Source organism: Myotis daubentonii, chromosome 2 (genome assembly GCF_963259705.1).
Source record: "Myotis daubentonii chromosome 2, mMyoDau2.1, whole genome shotgun sequence".
NCBI classification, from domain to species: Eukaryota; Metazoa; Chordata; class Mammalia; order Chiroptera; family Vespertilionidae; genus Myotis; species Myotis daubentonii.
In genome coordinates, this window is record NC_081841.1 from 168,449,356 (window position 1) to 168,472,208 (window position 22,853).

The window sequence follows — 22,853 nt, forward strand, 5'->3', positions numbered from 1 at the left end:
AAAATGTGTATTTGAGCCTGGCCAGCATGGCTCAGTGGTTGAGCCTTGACCTATGAACCAGGAGATTCCCAGTCAAGGCACATGCTGAGGTTGCAGGTTTGATCCCCAGTGTGGGGGATACAGGAGGCAACCAAACAATGATTATCTCTCATCAGTGATGTTTTTTTATCTCCCTCTCCTTCTCCCTTCATCTCTGAAATCAACAAAAATATACTTTTAAAAATAAAGTTTGTGTTAGATATTTTAATTTATTTTTTAAATATATTTTTATTGATTTTTTACAGAGAGGAAGGGAGAGAGATAGAGAGTTACAAACATCGATGAGAGAGAAACATCGATCAGCTGCCTCCTGCACACCCCCAACTGGGGATGTGTCTGCAACCAAGGTACATGCCCTTGACCGGAATCGAACCTGGGACCCTTGAGTCTGCAGGCCGACGCTCTATCCACTGAACCAAACGAGTCAGGGCTGTGTTTGGTTTTTTAATCATTGACTTCTGTAATATTTAAACAGAACAGGGTGGAAGAAAGAATTAAGAAAAAACATGGATTAAATTATATGACTACAATTCCTATTAAATTGTAGTCATAAATGATGTGAATATTTGCATATGTATTTATCATCTTTGGAAATATGCACCCATGTATGTATTATAGTGTCCATATATTATATATTTATTTGAATCATTTTGCTATAATAGTAATTTTACTTTTCCAAATTTAATTTTTTCCTAGTTGGTCTTAGACTCTCAACCCTTAAGTTTCAAAGACTTTGATTCATTATTTTGGACTCATTATTCTCTTCCTTAGTGAATCAATTTTTCTCTATATTAATTCCTTCTTCTATATGTGCCATCTGTCATTAAAATGTTGATGATTTCTCTTTTCCATCCTTGGATAATTGCAGTATCATTTAAGTGCCCTCAGAAAAAATCTCTCCACTGAAAAAAAAAAAAACTTCCACTTTTTAAAAAATCTGTTAGTTTATGAGTTACATTAAATTATTTTCAAAACATCTTAATTTGAACATGTTGACAAATAAAGTTTACTCGAGGGACTGCAACTTTAAACCTTATATACAGGTAGAATTTCTACTTTTATAAGCACTTATAAATACAGTTTACTTAAACATTTCCATGTGCTTATAAACATATGGTTAATGGGTATTTTTCAGGTTTTATGTCTTTGATCAAATCTTCTCTTTTTTTACAAAAGAGAAAATAAGGTCCTGAAAGGAGTATTAATAAATCTTCATAGAAATTGGTACTTATAAAATAATCATGGGGATGTAAACTACAGCATAGGGCATATAGACGATTATATTATGAAATAACTACGTATGGTGCCAGGTGGGTACTGAAAACATTGGGGAAACACTTTATAAAGCATCGGATTGTCTAACCACTATGCTGTACACCTATAACCAATACAAAATGATATTGGAGTTAAACTGAAAAAGAAAAGAAAGTAAACTGTTATTTAAAAACAATATTGTTTTTTAAATTATCTGATTCCTCATTGTTTGCCTGGGGAAAATGATATCCTCTCAGATAAATGACTGCCTTATTTATAAAGCTCTCTACAGAAGAAGTCTTCTGTCAGTAACCTATTTCTGACAAAAAGTTCCCCATGTCAAAATTACAAGTCCTCTATTCCCCATTTTTATATTCTAAGGATATAGCTAATAAAAATTACATTGAATGAAGTCATAGGATCATGATAATAATGCTAATTTCTAATACCATTTTTACTAGTGGCTTCTTATTCTCTTTTTTCTTTTGGCAAACTTGGATAACAATAAACTTCTACTTCAGTTTACAAATTACCTGATTTCTTCAAAACACAAAAAACTTAAAGTGCACATTGCCAGATGTTGTGTGAATTTGGTCATTTAAAAAGTTTCAGATTACTTATTTTTTATTAATATATTGCTTGCTTATCTTCCCTGGCCATTATGCTTTCTCAATTAAGCTATTATAAGCATTTAGGTTTCATAATTTATACTTATATTGATTATAAATCACTAATATTTGTGACTTAAAATTTTCCATGAATCAATAAAATTAGTAATATATGTGTGTTTTGCATAAGAAACGATCATACTCATCTTTAAATTTAAATATATATATCCCCAGAAGATCTTAGTAAGTTTGAACTTGTTAAGAAAATGAGCAATAGTCATATCATGAGAATTAATTTAAACATAAGATATAGACACTAAATCACATAAGCAAAGTGTATATACACACACTAAAAATAGGCCATAATCTATACTAATAAAAGAGAAAAATGGTAATTGGCGTACGACGATACCCTTTTCATTGGCTAATCAAGGCTATATGCAAATTAACTGCCAACTAAGATTGGCAGTTAACTGCCAACAAGATGGCGGTTAATTTGCATATGTAGGCACAATGCAGGGAGGCAAAAGGGAAAGCAGGAAGAAGCCCCCTGCCACTGACAGTGATCGGAAACCCAGGGGGGAGCTAAGAGCTGGGGGGCAGGGCAAAGGCGGCCCCAGGGCCGCCTTTGCCCTGCCCCCCAGCCATGATCGGAGAATCAGGTGCCTTTTCCGCCCTGGCCAGTGATAGCAGGAAGTAGGGGTGGAGCCAGTGATGGGAGCTGGGCACGGTCGAAGCTGGCAGTCCCAGGAGCTAGGGGTCCCTTGCCTGGGCCTAAAGCGAAGCCCATGATCACGGGGCCGCTGCAGCTGTGGGTCCCCGCTGCCCGGGCCGGACGCCTCAGCCAGAGGCTTCCTGCAGGGGCAGGGGCAGAGCCCGCACGATCGCGGCACCCCCCGCTGCAGCTGCAGGTCCCTGCTGCCCGGGCCAGATGCCTAGGCCAGAGGCGTCAGGCCTGGGCAAGGGGCCGATCCTGCGATTGGAGGGTGATGGGGGTCAATGCCTGAGGGCTTCCCAGTATGTGAGAGGGGGCAGGCTGGGCTGAGGGACACTCCCCCGCCCCCCACACACACACCCAGTGCACGAATTTCGTGCACCGGGCCCCTAGTCCTATATAATAAAAGTTTAATATGCAAATTGACCAAATGGCTGAATGACTGGTCGCTATGACGCACACTGACCACCAGGGGCATATGCTCAATGCAGGAGCTGCCCCCTGGTGGTCAGTGCACTCTCACAGGGGGCGTGCCGCTCAGTCAGAAGCCAGGCTCATGGCTGGTGAGTGAAGCAGCAGTGGTGGGAGCCTCTCCCACCTCAGCGGCAGTTCTAATGATGTCCAACTGCCAGCTTAGGCCTGCTCCCCACGGACATCAGTCAGACATTCCCCAAGGGCTCCCGGACTGTGAGAGGGAGGAGGCCAGGCTAAGGAACCCCCCAAGTGCATGGATTTTATGCACTGGGCCTCTGGTAAAATATGTCAAGAGCTGAGACTGCAAAATAGTCCTCAGTAACAACATATCTAGGTAGACACAATTGGGCTCAAATGTGTACTTTGGAACAGAGAGCCCCCATACACTTTTGATAGATAAAGATTATGCTCTAGAACAACATAATACACCACATATGCTTAATGAAGTTCATAAGCAAAGTAAATATTAAACAGTATAATATTTAATAGTATTCATTACATTTTTTAACATACTACATAGAGATAGATCAAAATGTTACCTCATTAGTGATAATGAATAGAGACTAAAAAAATAAAATTTAAACTTGAATTTTATAGTAGTAATTATATGATGGGATACATTTAACATAAGTTGGAGGGTTCAGTTGCTCAGAGGTGGCTTGAACAACAATCCCTGTATTCTGACATTTACTTATTTTTTATGCCAATCTCATAGCCATGTTTAAATATGGCCTCTGGCCAAACACTTGCAAAATATTCTTTAAAAAAGGGTGATTCATTTTTCCTGATTATTTACTTATTTATTCATTGATTTAGAACATCCAGTGTTAAATTATTTGCTGTATATCCTTGTAGTGAAAATACTATGAGTGACTATAAAAATGGAACTACTGTTTTACTCAGCAATCAAACTCTGGGAATATATCCTAAAAATCATGAAACACCAATCAGAAAGAATATATGCACCCCTATGTTCATAGTAGCACAATTTACAATAGCTAAGATCTGGAAACAGCCCAAGTGTCAATCAGTAGCTGAGTGGTAAAAAAAAAAAAAAAAAGAAGAAGAAGAAGGACATTTACACAATGAAAGACTGTGCAACTGTTAAAATGAAGAATCTTTTACTCTTTGAGCCAGCATGGAGGGACCTGGAGAGTATTATGCTAAATGAAGTAAGCCAATCAGAGAAAGACAAATATCACATGATCACATTCCATTTATATGTGGAATATAATGAACAAAAATAAACTGACAAATAGGTCCAGAGACATGGAAGCTTGGAACAGGCTGACAGATATCAGAGGGAAGGGGCACCGGAGAAATTAAACAAAGAACTTATATGCATACTAGAGGCCCTGGGGGGTGTCCCTCAGCCTGGCCTGCACCCTTTTTATTCTGGGACCCCTCGGGGGATATCCTAGTGGGACCGGGCCTAAACCGGCAGTCGGACATCCCTCTCACAATCTGGGACTGCTGTCTCCCAACCGCTCGCCTGCCTGCTCTCCTCATAACCATTCTCCTGCCAGCCTGATTGACAGCTAACTGCTCCCCTGCCAGTCTCATCACCCATAACTGCCCTCCCCTGGTGGCCATCTTGTGGCAATGTAAGGGTAGCCATCTTGTGGTGGCCATCTTGTGACTACGTCTCGCGAGGGTGGTGCGCGACGCCACCTAGGCTTTTATTATATAATATATGCATAGCCCATGGACACAGACAACAGTGCAGTGAAGGCCTGGGGTCGGGTGGGAGCTGGGTGAAAGAGAGCAAAGGGGGAAAAATGGGGGAAACCTGTAATACTCTCAACAATAAAAATTTTTTTTAAATGTATACATATTTATAAATAACATACAATAGATTTTTACTGATATTTTATAACACATTTAAAGTTGTAGTTCTGAAATTTTCTTTCACTCTTCCAAATGAATTCCTTTTTAAAAATCTATTCAACAGTTATGTGTGGAATGGCTATTATGTAATACTGTGATATGCTCTTTATGTGATAGAAACCTATCAGTAGAATACTTGGGTAATAAAGACAGCAAGAAGATTTTTTAAATATAAAATAAGGACTTGATAAAATTGTATTTAAGCTTGAAATTGGTCTTTTATGCTAGGTAAGAACAGCGACAAAGATGTAGAGAAGGGCAAGTACATAGGATTATCAAAAGAGATTGGATAGGTTGCTCTTGAATATAAAACTTACCTGATAGTGAAGCCTTAAAAAAAATCTGAAAAATAACTTCTTGAATGCTACATTAATGATTTGAGCTTTTACTTTGATTTGGCAAGCAACTTTCAAATGATTATTCACATGATCGGCCTTTGGAGATTATACTAGTAGAAAAGCTCAGACTGCTTAAGAAAGGAGAAACTCAAGAATAAGCAAAATTTTGATAAAAATTCATTGAGGCATTTGGTTTCCATTCAGAGAAAGAGTTCATATATCATTTTTAATTTCTCAATTGATGATATATGTCTTTCATTTTCAAATCAAAATTTATTTAATACACTTAGATAAATACAATTATGAGGCTGTCAAAAACTCCAGTTGCTGGAGCTGACTGGCAGACCCTGAACAATGGACGAATGATTACTCTAATACACATTTCTGTGAAAGAGAGAATAACAGACTACTTGGCTATCGCCACCAAGTAGCCCTGTTGGCCTGCCTCCTTTGGCTTTTATTGTCATAATAGTTTGAACTAAAATTAAGCTCTAGTAAGTATCCTTGAGAAAGGATATGCTTCTACAAGGTTGGGACATGACAGTTTGAACTAAAATTAAGGGGGAAAAATGGGGGAAACCTGATTGACCCAATGTTGGGTCAATCAGCAGAGTAAGTATCCTTGAGAAAGGATATGCTTCTACAAGGTTGGGTCTTTAAAGACTAAACACTGAGATTCTAGCAAAAAACCCCGGGTGATCGAACTTGTTTGGAAAAGCCAAGGTAGGGGCTGCCGCCTTCGGCCAGGTCCCTTTAGAGGCCTCTGACCTTCTGGAGAATCCTCCTTACAGACACGCCAACCAAGTCCCGTGCTTCCCACATCCAATAACACTGATTTTTTTTTCTTCTTTATAACTGATGGGTCTTTCACAGTAACTTAAAACTTGAAAAGAAGCCCTAGCCTGTTTGGCTTAGTGGATAGAGTGTCGGCCTGTGGACTGAAGGATCCCAGGTTCAATTCTGGTCAAGTGTACCTGCCAGAGTTACGTATTCAATCCCCGGTAGGGTGCTTGCAGGAGGCAGCCAATCAATGATCCTCATCATTGATGTTTCTATCTCTCCCTCTCCCTTCCTCTCTAAAATCAATAAAAAATATATATTAAAAAAAAAAACAACTTTCAAAGAAGACCTGGCCCATGTGAGTCAGGTGGCTCAGGTGGTTGGAGGGTCTTCCCATACACTGAAAGGTTAGGGGTTCAATTCCTGGTCAGGGCACATTCCCAGGTTGCAGGTTTGTTGCCCAGTCAGGGTGTATATAGGAGGAAACTAATAGATGTATCTCTCTCACATCATTGTTTCTCTCTCTCCCTCTCCCTTTCCTCGGTCTCTCAAATCTATAAAAAGCATATCTTCAGGTAAGGATTAAAAAAAGAAAAAACTTGCAAATAATAAAAAAAAGACACTGGCTTTTTATGAAAGTACTAGAGGTCCGGTGCACAAATTTGTGCCTGGGGGTGGGGGGAGGGACTGCAGGAGGTTAGCTGCTGGCTCCAAGGTGGAAGCCGGCTCTTGGCCCCCCTGGAAAAGGGGCCACGCCCAACACCACACCGCCCCCCATCCCCAGTTCTCCATCCCAGCCCAGGGCCCAAAGGCCCTGGCAGGGTTAGGAGAGGAGGCGATGGTTGCTGGGCTGGGTGCGGAAGGAACAAATGCCAGACACCAATGCCGCCCTGCCACTGTGCAGTTCCTCGCCTCCCCCTTCTCCTCCTGCCCTTGCTGTCACGCCGCCACCGTGGCGGGTGGGCGGCCCCTGGGGAAGGGAAAGGATGAAAGTGAGACAAACCCTTTTGTTGAGGGTTGACTTTCAATAGATGGCATCAAGAGAGTTGCTCTGCTACATACAAAACCCCAACCGGAAGCAAGTCTATGAATGGTATAGCACCAGGGGTCAATGGGGGCCAGCTGGCCAGGGGGAGGGACCACAGCCGGTTGGCCAGCCATAGGAAGTTAGCTGTGGGAGCACACTGACCACCAGGGGGCAGCTCCTGCGTTGAGCATCTTCCCCCTGTTGGTCAGTGCACATCATAGTGACTGGTCGACTGGTTGTTCCGGTCATTCTGGTTGTTCTGGTCGTTCAGTTTTAAGGGTCGCTTAGGTTTTTGTATATATACTAGTAGCCCGGTGCATGAAATTTGTGCACATTGAAAGGGAATTAATTAGAGGAACATAATTTGGACTCACTATCTAATGTCAATAATATGTGAGCATGAGGCAGTCCGCATTTCTGAAATTCAGTGACATGAATCTTAGCTATTACTCTGCCAAATAAATGGACTTTACAGATATCACTTAAAAGAGCATTCAGCTTAATATTAAAAACTCTGGCTTGGCTACCAAGTCAGGTCTGTTTTCAACTTTTTGCCAGTGTTGTAAATTGTTTGTAATATCTGCCCATTTGGGGTTGCATGTCATGGTCATAAATAAATCAGGCTTGCCATACTTCGTTACAATTGCCATAGCATCCTGATATCGCTGCTGCATATTTCTGGGACTACCTTCAAAAGATGATGGAAGTATTATCATTTTACCAATTGGCACATTGTCATTTTCAGATATAGATTTGAGATAATCCATCAAACCATTATATTTTTCAACTCTCAACTTAGATTGCTTTGCTTTGATGAAATTTATCTGATTGCCCTCCATTTTTGAATATGAATTCACAATAAACTGTTAATTTTTCTACATTTAAAATAGGATTAAATGTGTCCCACAAAGAGAGATGAAATCCATAATATTGCATTTGAGTGACTCGTGTTCTTACATTTTGTCTATTATTATTGTCGATTACACTGTTGTCTCTGAGTCTTAATGCAATATCTTTTCCCCAGCCTTTTCACCATGTGGAAAAAGAATAGGACATGTCATTGAATCTAAAGTAGGAAACAGGATATTGATTTGTTTCATTTTAGTGGCATTTGGATTATTGGGATCTGGTTTATAATGAATGAGCAAGTCCCTTTTAAAAGGAGGTTCTCCATCTTCATTCTGAATATGACAGAAACCTTGGTTACACGGGGAGAATTATATCTACCCAGATCACGGTTAGGATCGTATTTAATCACCATTGTTATTTCTGTGGGAGCAATACCTTTTGCTGCTGCTTCAGATTGGGCTTCCTTTTCTACCTCATGTAGCATCTTGTATGATTTTGTTAATTCATTTATGTCATGCATGAGGTTGTTCATGTTGATCATGAGTCTTTCTGAGCAGCCCTGGTTTTCTGGCATTGCTAATCTTTTACTTGTAGCTTCAGCTGTATCCAAAATATAGAGTTGAGCAAACTTCCAAGAAACACCATCCAAAGGATGTAAAGTTCCAGTACGGTGATAAACTTGTCTGTGTATTCTAAAACAGCATGGCCCATATCCTGATGGTGATGCAATATTTGCACCCATGGAAGCAAAAGCAAAAGAACTATTTATGGAATGAATATTTTCCATGAAATTTTTACTGTCAGAATCTTTGTTTGTCATTAATCTTTTTAAATATGCCAGGTAATCTGGAAAATGTATATCATTTGGACAGACATTCCCTTTGCTACAACATTGAGTAAATTTCCCATTGGATGGTTTTTTCATCAGAGAAATTGAGTGATAGGCAAAATTCACATTGAACAATCATTCCACCACAACTATGTTCGAGGGTTGCATCCTCATGTACTCCATTTTTGCTGAGAAGGCAGTTCCTACTGGTATTGGTAGTACTTGTTGATGACTATTTTCTAGACATATATATTCTGTCATCCCCACCGCCTTCTTTCAACTTCAAAGGCACGTTGATCTTTAGACATTTTCTGTCATCAACGCTGGTGTTTTTCGGCATCAGAGCGACATTTTTCCAGTAGCTGGGGTTCAGATACATCCTATCACAGGAGCTGCCTTCTTTCAAGATCAGATGCATGCTGTTCTGCAGACACTTTCTGTTGATAATGCCAGCATCTTTCAGCTGCAGAGCTATGCTGTATCAACAGTTGTTCTTTAGACGTAGTCCCCCCTCTCTACTGTCACGGTCTGAGATACAGGTGAATGAGAGTCCTGGCTATCAGGCCACTGAGAGCTGTCTGACCAATGGCTGATTCTGGCTGATTCTTTGGGGGTGGGACTTCCTCCTCCCTGCTGTCAGTTTCCACAGCTGTGATGAGGAAGCTGGGGTGACAAAGGGAACTGCACCCTCCAAGCCACCCTCTCTCACTCTGCTCTATGTCCAGTGGTCTTCTGCTCTGCCAAGTCCTCCAAACCTCCAACTCTCTGCCAGCAAGGTTCCAGGAGCCCGTGCGCATGGCTAGGCGCAGGCGACCTCGGCTCCCCGACCAGCGAAAGTCCCGGGAGCCCATGGCTGAGGCCACCGTCATTTCCTGGGGCGCCTGACACCTGCTTATGCAAATTAACCGCCATATTTGTTGGGTTAATTTGCATAGTCACTCTAATTGGCTTGTGGGTGTGGCTTGAGCATAGTGGAGGTGCGGTTAATTTGCATAGTTCTCTTTTATTGTATAGGATAGATAACACATTTCCCCAGTACGAAGAACCAAATAAAGTACCAATTTCTTAGTATTATTTACAAAAGAAAGAGCCTTTTCAAGGCTATTAACCATAAAAATATTGAGTTGGGAGAAATAGATATCTATTGATACCTCATTTCTAGGAGGTAGTAGGACTAAGACATTTTAGTTGACATTTAACTTTTTAAATAAAAAATAAAGACTTTGTGTATTATTAGTTAAGCCCATTTTGCTATCCTTTGTTATGGTTGTTGACAAAGCAGACAATACTTTTCAGTTAGTTCATTCACTTGAAACATTCATGAAAACATTTTTTTTTTCATGTATATTGAAGTCTTCTCTCTCTATGTGGCTCATTATAAGCCCACAGCTAAGCTCAAGTCAGCATCATACTAAATTTAAAATAAATGCAATAAAATGTAAAGGGTTTCCATAATTCAATTTTTCTACCACAGCTATATTGGTCCATATAAATACAAACTCTACACAGCTTCAGTTATTGTTACACATTAAATAAAGAATGTCAATAAAAATTAAACCCAAATATTACCACTTCTCTTAAGGTAGATAGACAATTAGTAGAAATTTGCATAATCTGCTTGTGAATATGCAGAGTACCTATTTACTAGAAAATGTACCCTCAATTTTTTACTCAAATTTTATTCCTATTATGAAGTTAATTATTCTCAGTTAAACTTTTCTCTTTCTATATACTTATTAAAGTCCTTAAATAGAGAATGATTCAGATTTATTAAATGTAGGGATTTGAAGTGATCAATTCCAGATAAACATTTCAGACAATTAGATGGCTCACAGAATAATCATCACTACTTCATAAGGATATTTTAATGGGATTATCACTCTAACTTGTCCCTTTGAAGACATATTACTTACTCCTTTAAAATTTTTTATTTGACCTTATTTGTTTGTCACTGTCCACTACACATTGTACTCTGGCTAAGCCCATCAAAGACTCTTAATTGTTATATAGAATTACAGTTCCACTGGCCCCATCCTATTAAAACTTTCTAGAGCTACTGCATTATGAATAGCTCTTCAAAATTATCTTCTACATGCATTTACTGTTCGGTTTTGTTTTATATTTACACAGCTACATAGTCTTCCACTGTGTAAATGTACCACAGTTCTTTAATCCACTCATCTACTGGGCTGTTTCCAGGTCTTAGCTATTGTAAATTGTGCTGCTATGAATATAGGGGTGCATATATTCTTTCTGATTGGTATTCCATGATTCTTAGAATATATTCCCAAATTGCAGGGTCAAACAGCAGTTCCATTTTTATAGTCACTCACAGGTAACATTATTTTTACTGCTCATTCTAAGCCCTTTTAATTTTCTAGTTTTTCTTAGTTGATCCTGTTAAATCCAAAAGTTTTCTTAAGTTCATACTTACCTTTTTTTTATCTCACACTATATATTTCTTTGACTTTATAAAACTTTCTAGTTCCTCAGCTTTGAAATCTGTGCATATATTAGTAATTACAAAATATATGTCTTGCTGTCCTCAATCTTTTCACTTGTATGAGCTAATTCACCTTTAACTTGTTGGTTATTTCCATCAGACAAGAGATGAAACTTAGCATCTCTTTTCTACCTACTTACTATTTCCTTCCTCTTTTTTCTAGTTGGTGTGGGAAGTATATAAACTAGATTCCAATTTACCTGAATTCTGAGCACTTATCCAGAAAAACAGAAAGTTTGCTTTAAAACATTCAAAAACATTTTCCCTTCTCCAAAAATAGGATTAATAAACCATATTTGATCTACTTTTTCTTTGTTCTAAGAGCATTAAATTTTGTAAAAATCCTAAGTTTTTCATAAATGGAAATCAACTTTACTACTCATTACCTTTCCTTGTGGTAGTCTAGAAAGTGATAAAATACAAATATTTTAGATTGTATCTTTGATAAGGTCTGCTTTAATTTTTAAAAATGCGTTTTTAATAGAGTTTAACTTTAGGGAATATTTTATTTCTCTGCAAAACACAGGGACAGAGTGTGGTGGGTACTAGTGATACAAAATTTTTGGACTGGAACCCAGATTCTTTGTCCGCCAGAGTCAAAGAATAAATCCATGGACAGAGATGGCATAGCAACAGTGGAAATTTATTTTTTTAAAAAAATTACAGGCTTCCATGTAAGGAGGGGGAAGAGTTCCACAGAAAGGACTCCCATATGGGGAATGGGAAAGGGTCCCCCTGAGTTCCTTTTCCCTATTGCTTCTAAAGGGCTGCAGATCTTAGTGTCTTGATCTTAGTGTCCCCTCTGATTGGTCACAATTCTCTTAGACTGTTTACTATAGTAACTTCTAAGCTCAAAGGTCCAACCTCACATGGGACACATGAGGTTCCCCCCCCCATCTTTCCTTATTGTTTTCCTATTCCCTTTGGCTTTCTTCTTCTCCTTCTGGATGAAGGGCTTCTTTCCCTTTATTTTGTAAATATAGGCCTTTTGCTGTTCCCAGCTCCCTCATTCTATGGAAATGTACCTGTTGCAGCTTTTCTTTTCAGCTCCTCTATTCTATGGAACTATACCATCTGCTGCTCTGCAGCCCTGTGCTTCCTCCATGGTCCCCTTAATTTCCAAAATTTCTAAAATTTCTTAAACCTGTCCTATTTTACACCTGAAATTTCTGTTTTACTAGGATGGGGAAGATCAGAAATGGGAAATGGGGTAAGTTTTGAGCAGAAAATATTCATAATGGCAGATTGCTGTAACTACATATGGTTGATAGATTTTGGAAGCATGGAGGATATTCTGAATAGTGATTAATTTTTGATGTATAAATGTTTTCCACTGTTTGTTAGAATTATTGTCTGCTTTGATTTAATTTGCTAAATAATAGTAAGACATAGAATGAGCCCAGAGTTTAGTTGAAACAGAAAAAAGAGAGCTGAATCAGATGCAATAAAATGATTTGCCAATAAAGATTTAAGAGTAACTTTACATTTACATCAATAGGAGAGGTTAAAAATTATACACAATACATGAAACAATCCCTCATAATGCTCAAAATTTTCCAAGAGAGCACTGAGAGTACTGGACTTAGTGCATGCAAATAGGATGGGGGATTGCATTATTTTATTTGGGTGTTAATAAAAATGTCACATGAAGTTACAACAGTCAACTGCACTGTACTCCAGCAAGACACTGCCATACCTCATTCCCTACCACCTTTTGCCATCTATTTGTTCAAGTCCTTTAAATGTACCCTTTTCTTTTCATATCACTGACTAGTAACATCATTTCTAATTAGAGCTAATTCTTCTTTAGTTATTCATCCTGTCTTCATTCTATATCCTCTTGAATATAGTTTCCACCTTGCCAGCAGACAAAATTCAGATTTTTTCTACTCATATAATTAAATATTTTCAAATATAAATACCATTGCAGTATAAATAACTTGCATTACAGATGCAAGTTATTTCAAAATCTTATCCTAACAGACCTATTTAGATTTTTCCCATATACTAAAACCTGAACAGACACACTCACACATACTCATTTACATACACATAAACACACACCCTTTACTTCCTCCATTTGGGCTTGCTCATCATTTGTGACTATATTATACCTCACTATTACCTCTTTGGCTTTGCACATGTCAATTTTTCTGTTGGGAATATATCCTATTCTTATTTCCTCCTCTCATTTTCTCTATCTAATAAGGCTAAAACCAAATATCATCTTTGCTTTAATGACTTTCCATAACTCTGAGGCAAATGTAATCATACATTATTCTATATTCCTTAAGTACAATATATTATTATTTATTCCATGTCATATTCATTACAAGGGGCACAGTGAGTGAATTCATGCACCTTGAAAGAAACTGTGGGCTTCGAGGTTGTGGTGGGCATAAGGCCGGGTCTTGGCACATCCTCTGGGCCCCCGCCCAGCCCCTCCTGCAGTGGCCCCTGGTCCCTAATTGCTGACTTTACAAGGCAATTGGGGCCTGCACCAGAAGCAGGTGTGAATGGGGCCAGTGCCGGCAGTGGGTGTGAGCAGCAGCTCCAGCGCTGGCAGAGGGTGCAAACGGTGGCTGCCAGCCCCAATCACCCCTCAGAAGCAAGGGGAGGTGGAGAAGCCCTCCAGGGTGACTGGGGCTGGCGGCCGCCGCTTGCATCCACTGACAGCGCCGAGTGACTGGGGCCGATGCCGGGCACCAGCATTGGGTGTGAGCCGTGGCTCTGGCATCGGCAGCAGGTGCAAGCGGGCCAGCGCCGGCAGCAGGTACAAGTGCTAGTCAGGACCACAGTTCTGTGGGAGCAAAGAATTTTCAGTAACCACCAGAGGCTCACCCCAATGACAGAGACTGGCGCCCTGCTTTGGTCTGGCATCCCTGCTTACCTGCTCCACCATCCCACCGTGGGCGATGTCCACCATGTTCCGTGCTCTGCTGCCTGCTGCTGACACCCACTATGTTCCGCCGCGCTCCCCCTGGAAGTCAGTGCACATCATAGCTACCAGTTGTTCAGTTGTTCAGCCCTTCAGTCTATTTGCATATTAGGGTTTTATATATATAGATACCTATCTTTTCCTCTAGCAGTAGATTTCTTATAAATCAGAGAAATATTTCAATCATAGTTATGCTATCATAGTCAAAAAAATAGTAGATTTTCAATAAATATTGGTTGTAAAAATAAATTAATTAAAAGTTAATAAATGTGAAAAACAATGTATTTTATATTGACTCATAGGCTGAAAGATTTTTGTTGTTTACTCCTGTAAAAAAAAAAAGTGACATTGATACTTTTTCTATTTTTATATCCACATGTGAATAAAAGAATAGGCTGCTTGAATTTAAAACGCCAAGATAATTAGCATTTCATTTGTCCAGGGAGGGAATAAAGGTTCTAGTTCACTCACTGCAACACTAATTTGGAACTCTCCTTGTCTTAGGAATTAATAACAGAAGAGCACAGATTATTAAAGTTCTCTCTACTCTGTTTCTTCAATTCTTTAACATTTATTTTACATTAATCCTAAAATATGGTTTCTTTCTTAAATATCCAATGAAGGTTCTGTCTTGATAAATTGTGTATGTCAGAATTCGTAATTGGGAAAAAAGCAGAGCACACCTAGCTAATTTTGCAAGATGAATTTTTAAGGGTATCAGATAGGTCAATTAATCTCTAGGGAGACAGCAAATTCCACTTTGAAACCCTAGAGATTCTACAGCCAGAATCAATGCTCAAACCTACCTGGAACACTGTTCCATGAAGATCACAATGACCCACAACTGAGCACAGTCACACTGCCTCACAACACTGGGATTGGACTCGGAACCACAACCTTCACCATGTCTGCTTCTGAAGGCCAAAACCACCTCTTCTAATCTCACATGGAAATGGAGTCTGAATACAACTTGCCTCTTCACCTTGCTTGCCTTCATATTGAAGTGTTAAGGAAGCTAATCTGCCTTCTGGAGACCACATCAGGTACCTAATCCCTAACTGTAGGCCAAGCTATGTGTGCTAAGTTCCAATGACTGCTATTAAAATGGTACCACAAATTAATGGCCATAAACATAATACATTTATTATTTTATAGTTCTGGAGAATAGAAGTCGAGATCAGTAATATTGGGCAAAAAATAAAATAGTTGTAGAGCTCCATTTCTTTTGTATGTTTTGTAACTGAGAATCCATGTCCTTGTTTTTTCCAGCTTCTAAACAGCAGCCTAATTACTTGGCATACAGCACTCTTCATCCATCTTCACATCCAACTGGTTGGGCCTAGACCTCCGTATCTATCTCTCTGATCCTTTTTCTAATTTCCTCTTCTATTCAAAAATTAATTGTGTTTATACTGGGTCCACCTGGATATTCCAGGCTAATATGCCTGTTTTTAAGGTCAGATGATCAGCAATTTCAATTTCATCTCTAACCTTAATTACATTTTGTCATGTAATCTAACATATTCACAGCTTACAAGGATTAGGACTTTAATATTTATGAGTAGTCATTATTATCCTTACCACAGTCCACCTTTGGCAAACCAAAAGTTTATCCTATATAATAAAAGCCTAATATGCAAACTAACCAAACAAAGGATCCACTGGTGAAATGACCAGTCACTATGCACTGCACCGACCACCAGGGAGCAGATGCTCAATGCAGGAGCAGCCCAGGCCAGCCAAAGCAGGTGCCAGCAGGGGCTCCCAGATGTTTGGGTTTTTTTTCTATCATGCACTTAAAGATGCTTCCAGCCCCTGCTAGTCCCTAGTTTCAGAAAAAGCATCTGACAAAATTTAAAATTCTTTCATGATAAAAACTCTCAATAAAGTGATCATAGAAATAACATACCTCAATAGAATAAAGGAGTTATATGACAAGTTTACATCTAACCTCATACTCAATGGTGAAAAGCTTGGTGCTTTTCCTCTAAGATCAGGGTGAAGACAGATTCCCACTCTCACCTCTTTTGTTCAGAACATTACTGGAATTTCTAGTCAGAGCAGTTAAACAATAAATAAATGTATGCATAACACAATAGGAAAGGAATATATGAAATGATCTCTGTTTGCAGATGACATGATATTATGTCTAGAAAATTCTACGGATGCCACACACACAAAAAGAACAACAACAAAAAAACTGTTAGTGCTAATTAATGAGTTCAGTATAGTTGTGTGATACAAAATCAATATACAAAATATAATTTGCATTTTCATAAACTAAAACTGGTCATTAATAAATTTAATAATCATATGGAACCATAAAAGGCCCTAAATAACCAAAATAATGTTGAAAGAAGAACAAAACTGGAGACAACACACTTCCTGATTTCAAACTATATTACAGATCTACACTAATCACAACAGTGTTATAGTGACATAAAAAGCAGACATATAGATCAATAGGACAGAGTAGAGACTCAAGAAATAAATTCACACATATACAGTCACTTAACTATTGACAAAGGAGCCAAGAATAAAATATGCAGGAATGATCATCTGGGCAAACTGGATAGCCACATATGAAAGGATGAAGCGGAACTCCTATCTTCCACCATACACAAAAATTCAACTCAAAATGGATGAAAGCCTTGAATATTAAACCTAAAAACACAACATTTATGAAAAAAATGATAGTGTGTTTAAACATAAGCTTTTTAATATTGGTTTTGGAAATGAATTTTTGGATTTCCACCCAAAGCAATGGCAACAAAAACAGATATAAATAAGTGGGATTGCATCAAACTAAAATAGCTTCTGGACAGCGAAGGGAAACATCAATATAATGAAAAGGCAACCTACAAAATGGGAAAAATATATTTTCAAATTATGTATCTGATAAAGTGTAAATATATAAAGAACTCATACAAACAAAACAAAACAACAACAACACAACAACATCTAGACAATCTCATAAAAAAATGGGCACAGGAATTAAACTTCTTTTTCCAAAGAAGACATACAAATGGCCAACAAATATGTGAAAAGGTGTTCAGCATGACTATCTTCAGGGAAATGCAAATCAAAAACACAATGAACTATCACCTCACTACTGTTTGAATGTTTATCATAAAAAAGAAAAGAGTAAGTACAAATCTTAAGTTGTAATATGAATAAATTTGGGGGACTAATGTGCAGCACAGTGATTATACTTTATACTATGTTCTATCATTGCAAACTGCTAAGAGTATATTTTATATGTTCTCACTACACACAAAAAAATGATAATTATGTGACATGATGGAGGTATTCGCTAAGACTATGTTGGTTATTTTATAATATATGTATCAAATAAACATGTACATCATAAACTTATAAAATATGTCAACTTTATCTCAATAAAACTGGACAAATAAATACATATAGTCTCTTTAGGTAAGTATTGAGGAGACAGAAGGAAGCTAGGTAGTCAGGAATTAGGACCATGGGCCAAGAGGAAGTAAAACCCAGAATTCATAAGCTAAGTGGATTTACTAACATAGTAAGGACAAGAGTGAGAGGCATGAACTTTAAAATGTATGGATATTGATAAGACAGGCAGGGTGCAGATAACCAGTCACAAGGCACTGAGGCGTATAAACCAATCCCAAGGATGTTACTAAGGCAGATTTCTTTGAAAGAACCAATCAGGAGCTAGCAAGGCTGTATTCACCCCTAGGAGAAAAATTTGTGTGCTTCTTCTTGTCCTTTCTCTAACCATAGTGCACAATGAGTTCCTGTTGTTGCTTTAGTGAAGGAACACATCCCCTGCGCCCACTCGGCTTATGCCCTCTGCCACACATCAGGATTCCCAAATTCAATTTCTGTGGTGGACTGTAAGAGTCCATGTGGTATTTGAGTTTTATAACTTTAGAATCAATTGAATTAAATATTACACAAATGACCTCTGCATATCAAGATGGAAATAGTCGCAGTAGATGAAGCACCAATACCAGAGTCCTGCCAACTAAACTTAGGTTTAATTTGAGAAGATACAAGCCTGAGTCAAAGCAGAACAAAAAATATTTTATATTATCTTATTCTTTAATATAAGCATATCTATTATTGAGAAAGTGATTGGGTTCAATGTAACAATTTATAAAATAATTATATATTTCTTTGAAGACAAAATACTATTATTTGTAAACATTGTCATATATCTATATTAGGCTCATATGTTTCTTTATGAGCAGAAATGAAACTACATTGAATATTTTGTGTTAAGTAGCTTATATATGTTCAGCTTTGCTATTCACAAGATCAAAGGTGATATCGTTTTCTTTATGCTTTTTTGAAACCAGGCATATATAATTTTTAATATCTACTCTGGTGGTGAACTTTGGAGAAATATATAAGAAATTACTATTCTCTGGAAAGGATGTAAAATGAATAAAGATTATTTAAGTGAACTGCTTCTACTATTGAATCCGATGAGATTCTACCACTGAATCTTAAATTGTATTTTATGAAGCTTGAGCTTCCTAATTTAAGAGGACAGGAATTATATTCAGGGATTTAAAGTATTGTTTCCAAATCCCTAAGCAGAATTGCAGTTCTGGTGGGAATATGCAGGTAATCATATAAAATATTAAGGGGGATAATAACCACAGTATCAACAATCTCACAGTCTGCATTCTTAAAACAACTAGAATCAGGAAAAAAGTCCACAGGCAACATGGTGTGTTTCAATGTTGCCAAAAGCAGAAGTCCACTGCAACCCCTGAGGTAGGTACATGGGAATATACCACAGAAGTAAACACAGTCTCTACACTAAAGGCCTAGAAATTGGAAGCACTTCAGAAATCACTAGAGAGAGATGTATATCCAGCCCAATGGGATGAAAAATAAATATTAAATCCCAAAGAATTTTGGGTTCCATTACAGTGAGATTAATGAAATGACTGGGGTGAAATTACATAGTAGCTGGATGGATGTTTCAGAGACTGGGCCATGCAATTCAAATCCAATCCGCAGCGGTTGGTTTTTGAGGTAATGTGATGGTGATTCACCATTCTGGTTTAAATATCAATGGGGAAAGTTTCAGAATCTAATTATTCCATGAATATTTTCAGTGAGTTAATCTCCATTCCATATTTCCAACCTGGGGAAAAATAAGGGAGGGAAATATTGGTATTGTGGCTGCACATCTTCTAGTCCCCACCTTGAGACTGGGATGACTGTCTTTGCTCCATGGATTGTCAATGGGTTCAGCATATCTAACTTCTCTCTTACCTGAGAGGATATAAATTGCTGGTCCATGATCAATTTAGAATAGGATTTCCCACAAAGCAGCAGTTAATCTCTCATAACATTTACCATACTGACTTCTACAAAGATGGGGTCCAACCAGAAGATAATCATTGTAAGTACAACTAATTTGAAATGTAGCAGAATTTCTGGAGAAGCAAAGAAAGAACACTTTGAAAATAGGATGAGGGTTATTTCCCAAATGTAGCAGATTTGAAAAGTTTGAGAAATGGCTTTTCTCTAAATAAAGGCTTATCTGGTAAGACAAAGACAATGAGATGTAAGAAAGCCAGAACAATTGCTACAATATTCATTTCAGAGGAGCCAGAGGTTCTATGTTTTTTAAGCCTGTTGCAGAAACAAACAAAATCTCTAACTCAGGAAGCTAAGATAGCCACTCTGGATGATTCCTATCACTGTTACACAGGGATCTACTACTAACAGTCCATGAAAATGTATTGGCTACAAACATGACTAGCAAAAATCAACAAAGTCCACCTCTAAGCAGCAATGAAATGGAAAAGGGGTGAAAAAGATAACTCCTTCATTACATGGTTAATGAAAAAGAAAATTTGTACATCAAAACCATGTTGATACAAACCATAGATGAATCAAAAAATGTAATGTCAAAAGTTATTCGATATATACTAGAATAAAGCATGGATGAATATCTTCAAAACCTTGCAGTAGAAATGTTGTCCTGATGTGATATAATCCAGAAGCCATAAAATAACAGGTTAATAAATCAGTAACAGCTACAGAAATACTGTACACAAAAGTAAAATACCATTGAACAATAATGGCACAGGTGCAATATGAGGGGATGGCACCTCTTGCAGGTGCATTGACAAAAGGAATGGCTGGTACTTCTCAGTTGCTGCTGCCATTCTCAGAGAGGGTGGAGTGGCACAGGCCTGGGTGGGGCTCTGGGAGGAGGCAGATGATGGAGAGTGACAAGAATATGGGAAACTGGAAATTCTAGAAGCTCATCATGGGCTTGGAGGAGGTCCTTGGCAAAGGCACCAGAACATATGGTTAATCATTTCACACAATCTCAGAGGCAAAATGTGAGTAGATAAGTTCGGAACTGCATTTACATGAAAAGACTAAACTACTTTTCAGCCCTGCAAGCTATGTCTCAGATCCAACACAGATTCGTATTCTGTAACAAATAATGTCCAAATTCATATCTTACAAAAGCTATTGATATGTAAATGGATTCTAAACAATGGGGTATAAAAATTCCAAAAGCCCTGTAAAAATAGGCTAAAGATATGAATAAAAATTCAAAGAAAAAGACATCTAAATGGCTCTTGATCATATGAGAAGGTGCTCAAACTGGCTTCTAATAAGAAAATAAAAAAACTTGAAAAACTATTTTTTAATTATTTGATTTATAAAAGTTTAAAAATTTGACAGTGTGTCCTTGAATGCATTTGCAGAAATACATACTTTCATTCACTGATAATAAAAATGCAAAATACCACCATAATGAAGGGAAATTTGCCAATATCTTGCAAATTTGCCATCTGACCTAGCAATTTCACTTCCAAGAATCTATTCCAAGCATATTGTGCAAAATGAGGGCACAAGGCTATTCACTGCATCAATACCTATAATAGCAACGGATGTTAAAGTTTTCAAATGTTTATCAAGAGGCAGCTGTTGGGTTAAATCATAGTAGGGGAGGGTGGTGGTAAGGGGGAGAGATCAACCAAAGGACTTGTATGCATGCTATAAGCCCAACCAATGGACACAGACAACAGGGGGATGAGAGCATGAGTGGGGGCGTGGTCATATATATAATACCTTAATCAATAAAGAAATTAAAGATTGAAAAAAATCATAATACTGCTATATCCACAAACAGAGAAACTTTTTGCTGTTGCTCAAAGAAGTAAAATTTATAAAGATGAACTTGGTGAGGCAGGAATTGAGGAGTTGCGACCTCCATCGTGATCAATGATGAATGAAAGAGAAAAATAGCTAAGCTTCGAAGATAGCTTTCTTTCTTCACATATACATATATCTCTTTATGATTACAACCAGTTCCTGACACTTTAAACTTTTCCCAAATGAGATAGATGTTAAATCCAGATTGATTTTATAAGTAATTTTTGGAGGTTGCTTTTGTACTTCAGTGCCGGGAGCCGGTCCATCCTTGCTGTTTCAAGGGACCTGGCATATATGGCATACGGTTCTTAATATGTTTGCTCACCTTCTTGGCGCTGTGTTTTAACCAAGGTCACCTCTCCGAGAAAGGTTGAATCCCCAGGTAGGGATTTTCCCCTGAAGTTAGGGAGGGAATAAAACCCCTCAACTAAGTGCCAGGCGGGTAATTAATCCCTTTAACTACGAACAATCATGCTTAAACTACATAATCTTTTCTCCCTGGAATGGAGATAAGAAACGCCCTAACCTTTGTAATAGAGATTGATAGGATTGAATCAACTGGTATAAATACAGTTGTAACAAGACAGCAAGACACAGAACTCAGAACACAGAACTTATAAGACAGAACTGAGAACACAGGGCTTGGAAGACAGGACCAAGAGAGACAGAGCCTAGGCACAGAACCTACACAGAACGTTCTCTAGAGACAGAAGAACTTTGCTGGCGAGAGCATGCCGGAGGATCCTGGAGAGGGACTGGCCTCGGAGCCTAGAGACAGAGCCTAGCGGGAGAACATGGCAAGGGATCCTGGACTGAACCTGACTACAGAGATTGGCAGGAGAACCTGACTGGAACCTGGACACTGAACCTGACTGGAGAGCCTGGACAGAACCTGGCTGGAGAACCTAGCGAGGGAACGTGGCTACAGAACCTCGCTGGAGATCCGAAGCAGAACCTCTCTGGAGATCCGGGCTAGAGATCCTGGCTAGGTTGCTGATCAACTGAACGCTGTCTCCATGTCATTCCTTCTTCACCAACTCCGTCCACACCTTTGGGGACCCCTGGACCTGCTGGCGCTGGACCCCGGCATCTGGCGCCCGAACAGGGACCCCTAGGTAAGCGCCCTGCACTCGGGACAGATCGGACTCCACCGTAGGAAGAAGGTGGATAGTCTTCGCCGACTCCGTCCACACCTTTGGGAACCCCTGGACCCGCTGGGGTTGGACCCCGGCATCTGGCGCCCGAACAGGGACCCCTAGGTAAGCGCCCTGCACTCGGGACGGATTGGACTCCACCGTAGGAAGAAGGTGGATAGTCTTCGCCGACTCCGTCCACACCTTTGGGATCCCCTGGAACAGGATTCCCCTAGGTAAGCCCCCCCCCATTGAGAACCCCCACACTCGGGACGGATAGGACTCCACCAGGGTGCTACA

General features: G+C 38.8%; 1 pseudogene; it reads right to left on the minus strand.

Annotated features, from left to right (window-relative positions):
* The window catches only part of LOC132226756 (serine/threonine-protein phosphatase alpha-3 isoform-like), a 133,216-nt pseudogene extending 117,978 nt beyond the window's left edge, over positions 1 to 15,238 (minus strand).
* Positions 15,239 to 22,853: the final 7,615 nt, after the last annotated feature.